Source organism: Silene latifolia, chromosome 11, assembly GCF_048544455.1.
Source record: "Silene latifolia isolate original U9 population chromosome 11, ASM4854445v1, whole genome shotgun sequence".
Lineage (NCBI taxonomy): Eukaryota > Viridiplantae > Streptophyta > Magnoliopsida > Caryophyllales > Caryophyllaceae > Silene > Silene latifolia.
In genome coordinates this window covers 51,867,991-51,878,098 of record NC_133536.1, presented here as the reverse complement: position 1 = coordinate 51,878,098, position 10,108 = coordinate 51,867,991, and positions in this window count along the sequence as shown.

Genomic DNA, 10,108 nt, shown 5'->3' with positions numbered 1-10,108 from the left:
CCTTATTTATTTATATTTCGAGCTTGTTCAAGGGTACCGAGCCAAGGAAAGCCATGCCTAAACGCGTGCCTATTTCCATCGTTACCAACCAAGCTGTTAAACGTTGTCGACAAATTACTAAATATCGTCGACAATTTGTAATGACTTTCCTAATCTAACCCTCACTCTAATTAAACCTCCCATATATTAACATCTTTTTTTCAAGTACGACATTTCCGTCACCACCGCTTCAATTCCGCCACCAAATTCAAGGAAACGACGATGCAAGTAATTTAAACTAGTTTAATTTTTTAAAAATTTGTAATTGGTTAGCAGATTTAGGTGGTTTTGAATAGAATCGTTATTGTTAGAACGAATTAACGATTATCGATTACCGCGCCAAAAATTAATCTAAGTCGGAACATGATTTTTTTTTTTTTTTAAAAAAAAAAATTCCGGACGAAAAACATTTTCGTCTAGACGAAGAAATTTTTCGTCCAGACAAAAAAAATTCTTCGTCCAGACGGAAATTTTTTTCGTCCAGACCTAGGTCCAGATGAAAACTATTTTCGTCTTTTTTGTTTCTCCCCGGACGAATTTTTTTCTGTGTCTGGACGAAGAAATTTTCCATCTGGACGAAATTTTTTTCCGTCTTGACAAAAAATTTCTTCATCCAGGCCCTTTTTCAACATATTTTATTTTTAAAAAATTATTAATTTCCGTCTTAGATTAGTTTTGGGTGTGGGAATCGATAATCGCTAATCCGTTCGTCAAATTATAAACTTGAAACGTAAACATATCTCTTGAACATCGTTACTAACTTGATCGGTGTTACCGTCATTAGTCGATATGTTTAAAACCGTTCAATCGAAAATTTCATAAATTAAATTACACTTTTTTTTCCCGAAAAACCGTCTTTTTTGTTTTAGAAAGATTTGAGAGAGAGAAAGAGAGAGAAGAGTTAAGGGGGCAATGTTGGAAAAATGTGTTAATAATCGACGATAATTAATAAAAATGTCGACGATATTTAACACGGCCGCTTTACCAATGGTCTAATGAATAATATATGGGCTCTTGGGTCATAATAAATACGGCATGTAGACATGTAAATATGTCCATAACTTATTACAGAGTCCTTGCTTATTTAGAAACAATTGGTCTCCCTTGTGACGGGTTACCATTTGTGGCGGATATTTTGTGAGATAAAATGGTAACAAAATGAGTTAGTGGAGAAAGGGGACCACATGAATAGTGTTGCAGAGAGAGAAAAAGTGGGTACATTGTGAGGTAAAATGATATCCGTCACAAGCTTGTGACGGATATGTCATGTCTTCAATGAGAATTTGTGATTTAGAAAAGGTCTTATTTGTTGTGTATATAAATGTTAAAGATTTTCTACAGTGTACCTTTATACTTTTTGCAGTTCTATAATATACCCTTGAATTTTAAGAAGCATCTAATATACTGATAGGAAAATAACTAAGTGTCGTTAATTAAAATAATTACCCTATCAAATTAACAATTTATATTCCTAACTCGACTTTAAACTACTTCTAATTTAAGAAAGTAATATAGTGTAAGTAAGGGTCGAACCTTAGAGAAGGTAATAAAGGCTAAAGACTCGATTTTTAGACAATTGAATCCTAATTAAGAATTCTAATGAAGGATTAAGACTCACTACTTTAACTTATAAAGAAATAATGGGTATGAACATTTAACAATATAATAAACACTAGAATTGGTGGTCGGCTACACCCGTGCTACCTTTATTTACCATTAAAAGTTATTTTCAATTAAATAAAACTACTTCAAAGTTGCTGTTGGACCTTTAGTCCTAATTAATTGTTTTGATAATGACAGTAATGATTTGTATGTGGACTTAATATTATAAACATATGCGTGTAATTGTGTGCTTAAGTCTTAATATAGAAAGGAATAATTACAATGGCGCAAGCTTGAAATTTGGACCAAGGAGGTACAACTTCAAATACACTTGATCGATGTATTCAAGCAAGATCAAGATTAGAAATCAACCACGAGACTCAAGATGAGAGACTTGTGAAGAGACGATTCGTTTACTGAAAATCTACTGAAGATTAGATAGTATAGGTCGTCATCCGGTAATGGTTTTACTTTGTTTGATTTAAAGGTTAGTGAAGTTATGACTTAATAGCCATAACTTCATTGCTAGACAAAAATGATGCGTTAATTTTTGGAAAATATATTTTTAGTGATTTATAAAATAAGAGAGTATTTATTTTAATTGGAATTAATTAATAAGAATTTAAGTTGAATAAACTATTGGTTTGTAACACGATATTTATATCGTCATGCAACCTAGGGCTTTAACTAAATTCTATCTCGATTTGTTGTGGGCTATGGAAGCAAGCATGGACCGAAGGAAGCCTAGAGGGCCGGCCGAAACCCTAGGGAGGCCGAAACCCTAGGTGGCCGAAACCCTAGGAGGCCAAATCCCTTCTTCTCTTGCCTCTTACTTGTTCATCAAGTCGTTTAGGGTTTTATATTTCCAGAACATTCCTAAACTCTAATTCTCTACTACTATAAATACTCTCATTCATTCAACAATAAAAGTTGACACACACATCTACACTTCTAGAGAGAAAAATATTTTAGGCAAAATTCTTTGAGCTTTAATTCTTATTTTCCAATTTGCTTATACAAAAATTGCGCATCAATTTTGTCAATCACTCGAAGAAAAATCGTTATAGGATACTAAGTACACAAGATATTGTACTCACTCGCATAACGTGAGATTAGTATTTATCGTTGTACTTTTCTTATTAACGTAAGAGCAACCTAGAGTATTTATCGATACTCAATCTGAGTTATAATCATATAGTTGATTATACGAGTGGATTGATAATTTTTGTAATCCGGAGAAAGGTACTAAAATTTATTAATCGAGAATAGTGGACGTAGGTTTCGACTTGTGAAATTGAACCACTTCAAAAATCCTGTGTGTCTCTCTTTCTCTCTTTATTATTGTTATTTCGATTTTGCATTTATTATTAGTAATTTAATTAGTTGATTTTAATTAATAAAATCAAATAATTATTTTATATAATATAGATCGAAAAAGCGGTCATCGTTTTTAATACTCAATCCACCTCCCTTTTTCGTATTCGATCAATAGACTCCTCAGTTGCATAACTCATAAATTTATCTTTAATATATTCTTCTATGAAATAAATTATGAGACAAATTCACTACTCCCGCAATTAATATTTTACTTAAACCGATTAGTTAACTAATTGTTCATATATGCTTTCTTTTGTTGTTAGTTTTGTTACTTTTATTACATTCGTTATTACTACGATTATTTTCACTACACTCGCTGTAATTATTGTTACTTTCACTACTACCGCATGTATATTGATAATTTCACTATTCCCGTTGTTGCTTCTATTACTTTCACTACTCCCTTGCTAATATAGCTGCTTTGACTATTCAAATGAGTGATTAATAACATATTATTATATCCAATGTTAATACAATTATTTTCACTACAAACATAACTATTTTTATATTTAGCCATACAATTTTAAGAGTTTATATATTTATATAAATATATTAAATATATACATTAAATCTAATCGAAATAATTATAGAATATTATATCTTTTGGAAATCTAGCTTGATTTACTTACCTTTTAATAGTTTCCAAAATATAACCTACTTATATTATATTTGTGTATGTTAAATAATTGTATAATTATATGATGATACTAATTAATAACATAAGTAGGCATGCTTATTTTAAGAAAATCACCATATTTTGATATTCTCTAAATTTATATTTTGACCAAAACTATATAATATTTACATTGAAATCCCTTGGTCGGGTCCATCACACAGTGCTATCGATTAAAAACTATATAATATAATTAAGTTGTATATATTTATTTAATTACACTGAAATCCCTTAGTTTCTGGAATATATATAGTATTGATGGACTGCTATAAAAAGGAGATTTTCATATGAGAAATTAAAGAGAAACAACTAAAGTTTAAGACTTTGCTAGAGAAGACAATCCACCAAAAACTTGTTGTGCAAGAAAATGACAATATTTAGAGAAAGACTTGATGTAATTCAACCTTAGGCCAAAACTAAACTAGTAATCCCCTCTATTTCCCCTTCTAACAATCTACCACAATTACTCACACGATGATAGCTAAGTACATGAAATCATGTAAGAAGTCCTTATAGAAAGGAAACATGCATAAGACCTACACATACCAAATAATGTAGAGCAATAAAAACAAGTCCAAGTGAGCAATTTGATATAATATGTTCCTAGTTAGATGAAACCATCATAACAAGAACACACAAGTATAACCTTTCCCTAAAGATGCAAACTTTAACCAAAGCACGCAACAAAAGAAGGCGATTCTCCTAATTCCAAGCAATATTAGACCAACAAGCTTAGAATATGCAATAGTTCAACAAGTGTATGTAAGGATGCTCAATTCTAACACACAACAATCCAACATAAACAATGTGAACAAAGGAAATACTTTAATTAAACAAAGGGAGGGTTTAGAGGTTCATACAAAGTTTAAAGATGGCAAAGTGAATGAATTACACCAAGTAATGGAAGATTAACCTTCCATAATCATCTTGTAACCCAAATTGTGTGAAAATATTAACATAAACCAAAGAATGATTAAGTCTTTAATTACTACAAGATTAGGATAAAAGCATGAGATTATGTTTGATGGAAAAGAGGTGGTGTTTAGATCTCAAAACATGTAGGTATTTACACCCTTGAGCCTCGTTTTTAGGTCACAAAACATATTGTCTTTCGTAAATAAGAACAAAAGAAAACCCGTCGTAAAGATCAGGAGAAAACTGAGGGATGCGGTATAGGCCGCAAGTTGCGATTTCGGCCTACACCACAATCTTGCGAAAGCCATATCTCTCTCGTTGCTTGGCCAAATACGGCGTACGACCTACCGTTGGAAAGCTACTTTCACAAAATTTCACCTCCACTTGGCCTTGCGTCAATACGAGCTCTAGAATGCAAGATATACTCATTTGAAGTTGACCCTTGTGAAACCGAGTTTTCAATTCTTCCTTTTATTTGCTTGCTTCTCTTGACTTCACACTTGTTCCCTTGTCTTACCTTTGACTCTCCTTCGTCCCCTAGGTAGACCGTGGGTCGGGTTTGCTTCTAATTCAGCTTGTACAAAACGATCTCTTCACCTCAACTTATTATCATGAAACACTCGAACTACTCTTGAGATGCAAATGCTAAAAATAAGTTCAAATGACCCAATTTACAACCAAAGTGGATTGACTGGAAAATACAACGATTAAGTCTCAAAACCGGCTCTGTGACAAGTTTATTCAACTAAATTACCTAATTAGATCGACACTATTTGACTCTATCAAATACCCCCACACTTAAAATTTTGCTCGTCCCGAGCAAAACTTGGAACAAGCAATTGCACAAGTCCATAGGTGAGCATGGGTGTAAATGACCACTCTTCCCTCACTACAACCTTCTTTTATCTCCTTCTTAAACATCCACCGATTAAAAGAAAATCTAAACTCAAATGTGACACACACTCTTCTCTCACACTCCCTCCTTATATCTCCCTCACACAAGGGCATACAAACCACCTACTCCGACTCATCATCTTACAAACTACCCTCCTTATATCACCAAGCAAGATGGCCACTCTCACCTCATACCAAGGTGATAGCAAAGTGGCCTAGACATCCTTCAACATTATCAGTCGATCTCCCACTTATAACACCTCCTTATCACTCTATGCAATGCAAATCATGCTATTTGGTTGGCCAACTCCTTCATTAATCAACAACACAAGTAGCCAAGGCAAAAATCCACCTATTTGGGACAAGTTTTTTGTGACGAGCACTGTGTGATGGACCCGACCAAAGGACTTCCTTCTTATCACCTCCATCTTTTTTATCTTTTTCAATTTTTTCAATTTTTTCTTTTTCTCTTTTTCTCTTTTATTTTTTTCGAAAATTCCTAATTTTGCCCCGTCCTTCCGGGTTTTCACCTTAGTTTTTTTCCTTTTTTCTCGCGGTGGCTCGCAACTCAATTCTTCATTTTGCCCGGAATGCCTTTTCGGATTCTCATTCCGTCCTCGATCACCTTTTCCAATCTTGCCTAGGTGCCCACCCTTGTGGGTTTTCACCCATCCAGAATTTTCATTTTTTTTCAAAATAATGCATCAAAACATGAAATAAAGCTTACATAAGTTACAACCAATCTCCTCCCCCACACTTAGTTTCCACATTGTCCTCAATGTGGAGGAGAGTACTACAAATGCAAAAGAGAGGAAAGAAATGTTAAAGGAGTACGAGTTCCTTCTAGTAAAGCGCTTTTGGTTTTCGTTGTTTGCTCGACGCCTTTTAGAATATTCTTCCTTTAGCTAAGATCAAGAGCGGAACAACTCAACGCCCTTAGAAACTTGTCATTTACACTAGCCCATATACAAGAACCATGAAAATAGCAAATAGTACTCATGTAGGAAGCATAAGTAGGGACTGAGTGTGCACAAGACACATATTTCAATTTTTCATGCCCAAGGAATGGTTTATTGTCACGATAAGGCTCTTTTAATGATGGGATAGACTTGGTTAAAACCAAGTAAGAATGATGGGAGTCACGAACTTCTTTGGGGACTATAATGAATGGCTTTTTAAAGCAAATTTGAGGAGATTCCTCCTTACAGGGGTACACCTCTACAAACTCATTTTTCATTTCTTCTTTAGCATCTTCCTTGACCCCCACACTTACAAGTTCCATAGGCTTTGGAGGTTCACTAATCATGTGTTCAAGAGCCTCCACCTTCTCTTTTTCTATCCTAACCACCTCAAAAATCATTGCTCCTTGATCATTTTTTTCAAACACCTCATTCCCCGACTCTTCAAAGGTCAATTCCAGACAAAAGTTACTATGAACCAAAGAGTTGTTTCCAAGGTGTGAGGCATCAACTTCGGTATAAGGAATGTGAATAAGGATCTCATTGGATTGCAAGGCCAAAGAAGGTTTCAAGTCGCACATATCATCTTCCTCATCAAATAAATCCTCAAAATAAGAGTTGTCAAAGGTGCAAACAACCTCTTCCTCTTCCTCGACCTTACATCCCTCATGTTCATGTTTTTTCAACAATTTGACCCAATGACTCCTCACACCATAACTCCTCACCAAGGCGACTAAGGACCGAAGAGTTGTCCTCACCCACATGACTATTACTTGAGGAACCATCATCACAAGCGCACAAGGTGTCAGTAGATACTACAACGGGGGAGTGGCATGGAAGTGTGGTGAAAACCTAAGCATCCTTCTCCTCATCCCAAAAACAATAATTATCAACACCACACTCTTTATAAGAGTAGCTCGTATCAAGTTTGAGGGGAGAAGGGTCTTCAACCTCACATTCATTCTCTTTATCAAAGGAACCATCATCAAAACACTCATTGTCTAAATTGTGAATAACCTCTTCATCGATCTTATTTCCATCAATATCACCACGAATTTGGCTTATTTGGTTATTAAAAATGTCCATTCTTGCTTGGGTGAGCTGTCTATACCTCTCTTAATCTTGTATCATTTCATTTTGACTCTTGATGATAGCTTGACACATTTCTTGGATGCTCATTAAAGGTCTATCATGGGTGGCCATTGTCTCACTTTATTGGTATTGAGTTTGACAAGAGTTTTGAGACTCTCATTCCCTAGTATCATTAACTAAGTAGTGAAAGGGTTCTCATTTATCATCATAACTTCCTTCAAGTAATCTTCCATTACTCAAGTGATTCACACGAGACATACTTTCGACATTTAACCCACTAAAAACAACATGACAAAATTGTCATACTTCAAAAATGAAATTCGCAATTGAATATAAAACCTTCAAGTCTATCAAAATAATCACAAAAGAATTAAACTTCATATTGTGGGAAATTAAGATTAGCCATTCAATTAAAGAAAATAACACACAATCTAAGGTAATTAAATAAGTCCTAATATTTACCAAAACAAACTACAGTAATTTTGACCAAAAGTTTAAAAACAAGCTTTAGCTATGTTACATCGACAAAGGCTCCAAAATTTGATAGGAAAATAATTAGATGTAATTAATTAAACTAATTACCCTATCAAATTATAAATTTATATTCCTAACTCGACTTTAAATTACTTCTAATTTAAGAAAGTAATATAGTGTAAGTAAGGGTTTGAACCCAAGAGAAGGTACTAAAGGCTAAAGACTCGATTTTTAGACTATTGAATACTAATTAAGAATTCCAATGAAGGATTAACTCATACACTCACTAATTTCACTTATAAACAAACAATGGGTATTAACAATGATAAACATGGATTGACATAAAAAGGAGATTTTCATATGAGAAATTAAAGATAAACAACTAAAGTTTAAGACTTTGCTAGAGAAGACAATTCACCAAAAACTTGTTGTGCAAGAAAATGACAATATTTAGAGAAAGATTTGATGTAATTCAACCTTATGCCAAAACTAAACTAGTAATCCTCTCTTCCCCTTCCCCTTCTAACAATCTACCACAATTACTCACACGAAGATAGCTAAGTGCATAAAACCATGTAAGAAGCCCTTGTACAAAGGAAACATGCATAAAACCTACACATACCAAATAATGTAGAGCAATAAAAACAAGTCCAAGTGAGCAATTGATAGAATATGATCATAGTTAGATAAAACCATCATAACAAGAACACACAAGTATATCCTTTTCCAAAAGATGCAAATTTTAACCAAAGCATGTAACAAAAGAGGGTGATTCTCTTAATTCTAAGCAATATTAGACCAACAAGCTTAGAATATGCAATAGTTCAACAAGTGTATGTAAGGATGATCAATTCTAACACACAATAATCCAAAATAAACAATGAGAACAAAGGAAATACTTTAATTAAACAAAGGGAAGGTTTAGAGGTTCATACAAAGTTTAGAGATGGCAAAGTGAATGAATTACACCAAGTAATGGAAGATTAGCCTTCCATAATCATCTTACAACCCAAATTGTGTGCAAAGATTAACATAAACCAAAGAAAGATTAAGTCTTTAATTACTACAAGTTTAGGATAAAAGTATGAGATTATGTTTGATGGAAAATAAGTGGTGTTTAGAACTCAAAACATGTGGGTATTTATACCCTTGAGCCTCCTTTTTAGGTCACAAAACATATGGGCTTTCAGAAATAAGAACAAAAGAAAACCCGTCGTAAAGATCAGCTGAAAACCGCATGATGCGGTGAGAGCCGCAGGCTGCGGTTTCGGCCTGCACCACAATTTTGCGAAAGCCATATCTCCCTCGTTTCTTGGCTAAATAAGGCATGTGACCTACCGTTGGAAAGCTAAGATCACAAGGTTTCACCTCCATTTAGCCTTGCATTGATAAGAGCTCAAGAAATTGAGACACTACTGGGTAAACATGGGATAGTGATGGAGGAATCCGTTACTATATTGCCTTTCCCGTCACAAAAAGCGGGTTTTTGACGAATTGCTTGTCACAAACTGGCGTCACTGTTAATGGTCTCAAAAAGCGGATTTGAGACGAAAAGTACGTCACAAATTGAGTTGGGATGGAATTGTGACGGATAATCTGGCACGTACTCTCTTCGACTTAACAACTATTAAACCGTCTTAAAATTAGAACATGTGATGGAAATTGGATCTGTCACAAAATTACCACATGTGACGGATTAGCCGTCACAAACCTGTCAGACATGATTCTCTTTGTGACGGACTCTCTGTCATAAAAGGAGTACTTGTGATGGACTATCCGTCACAAAGGTTTGTGTTTGTGACGGCCTATCCGTCACAAATGGGAGTAATTTATGACGGCTAATCCGTCACATGTGAATGCAGCATTTTTTAAAAAACCAGTGGACTTGCTGCTGGCCACAATGCACGTAGCATTGTTTCAGTAAAACCTCCAATATATCATACAAACTCGTCGACTGCAAAGCGGGAATCTATTTCAAAGTCGATCGCAAAGCGGGAACCAATCAACAACACGTTTTATACCAACATCGAACCATAGAGATAAATGTTATCTTTTATACATATACTTCATAAAATCTAATATA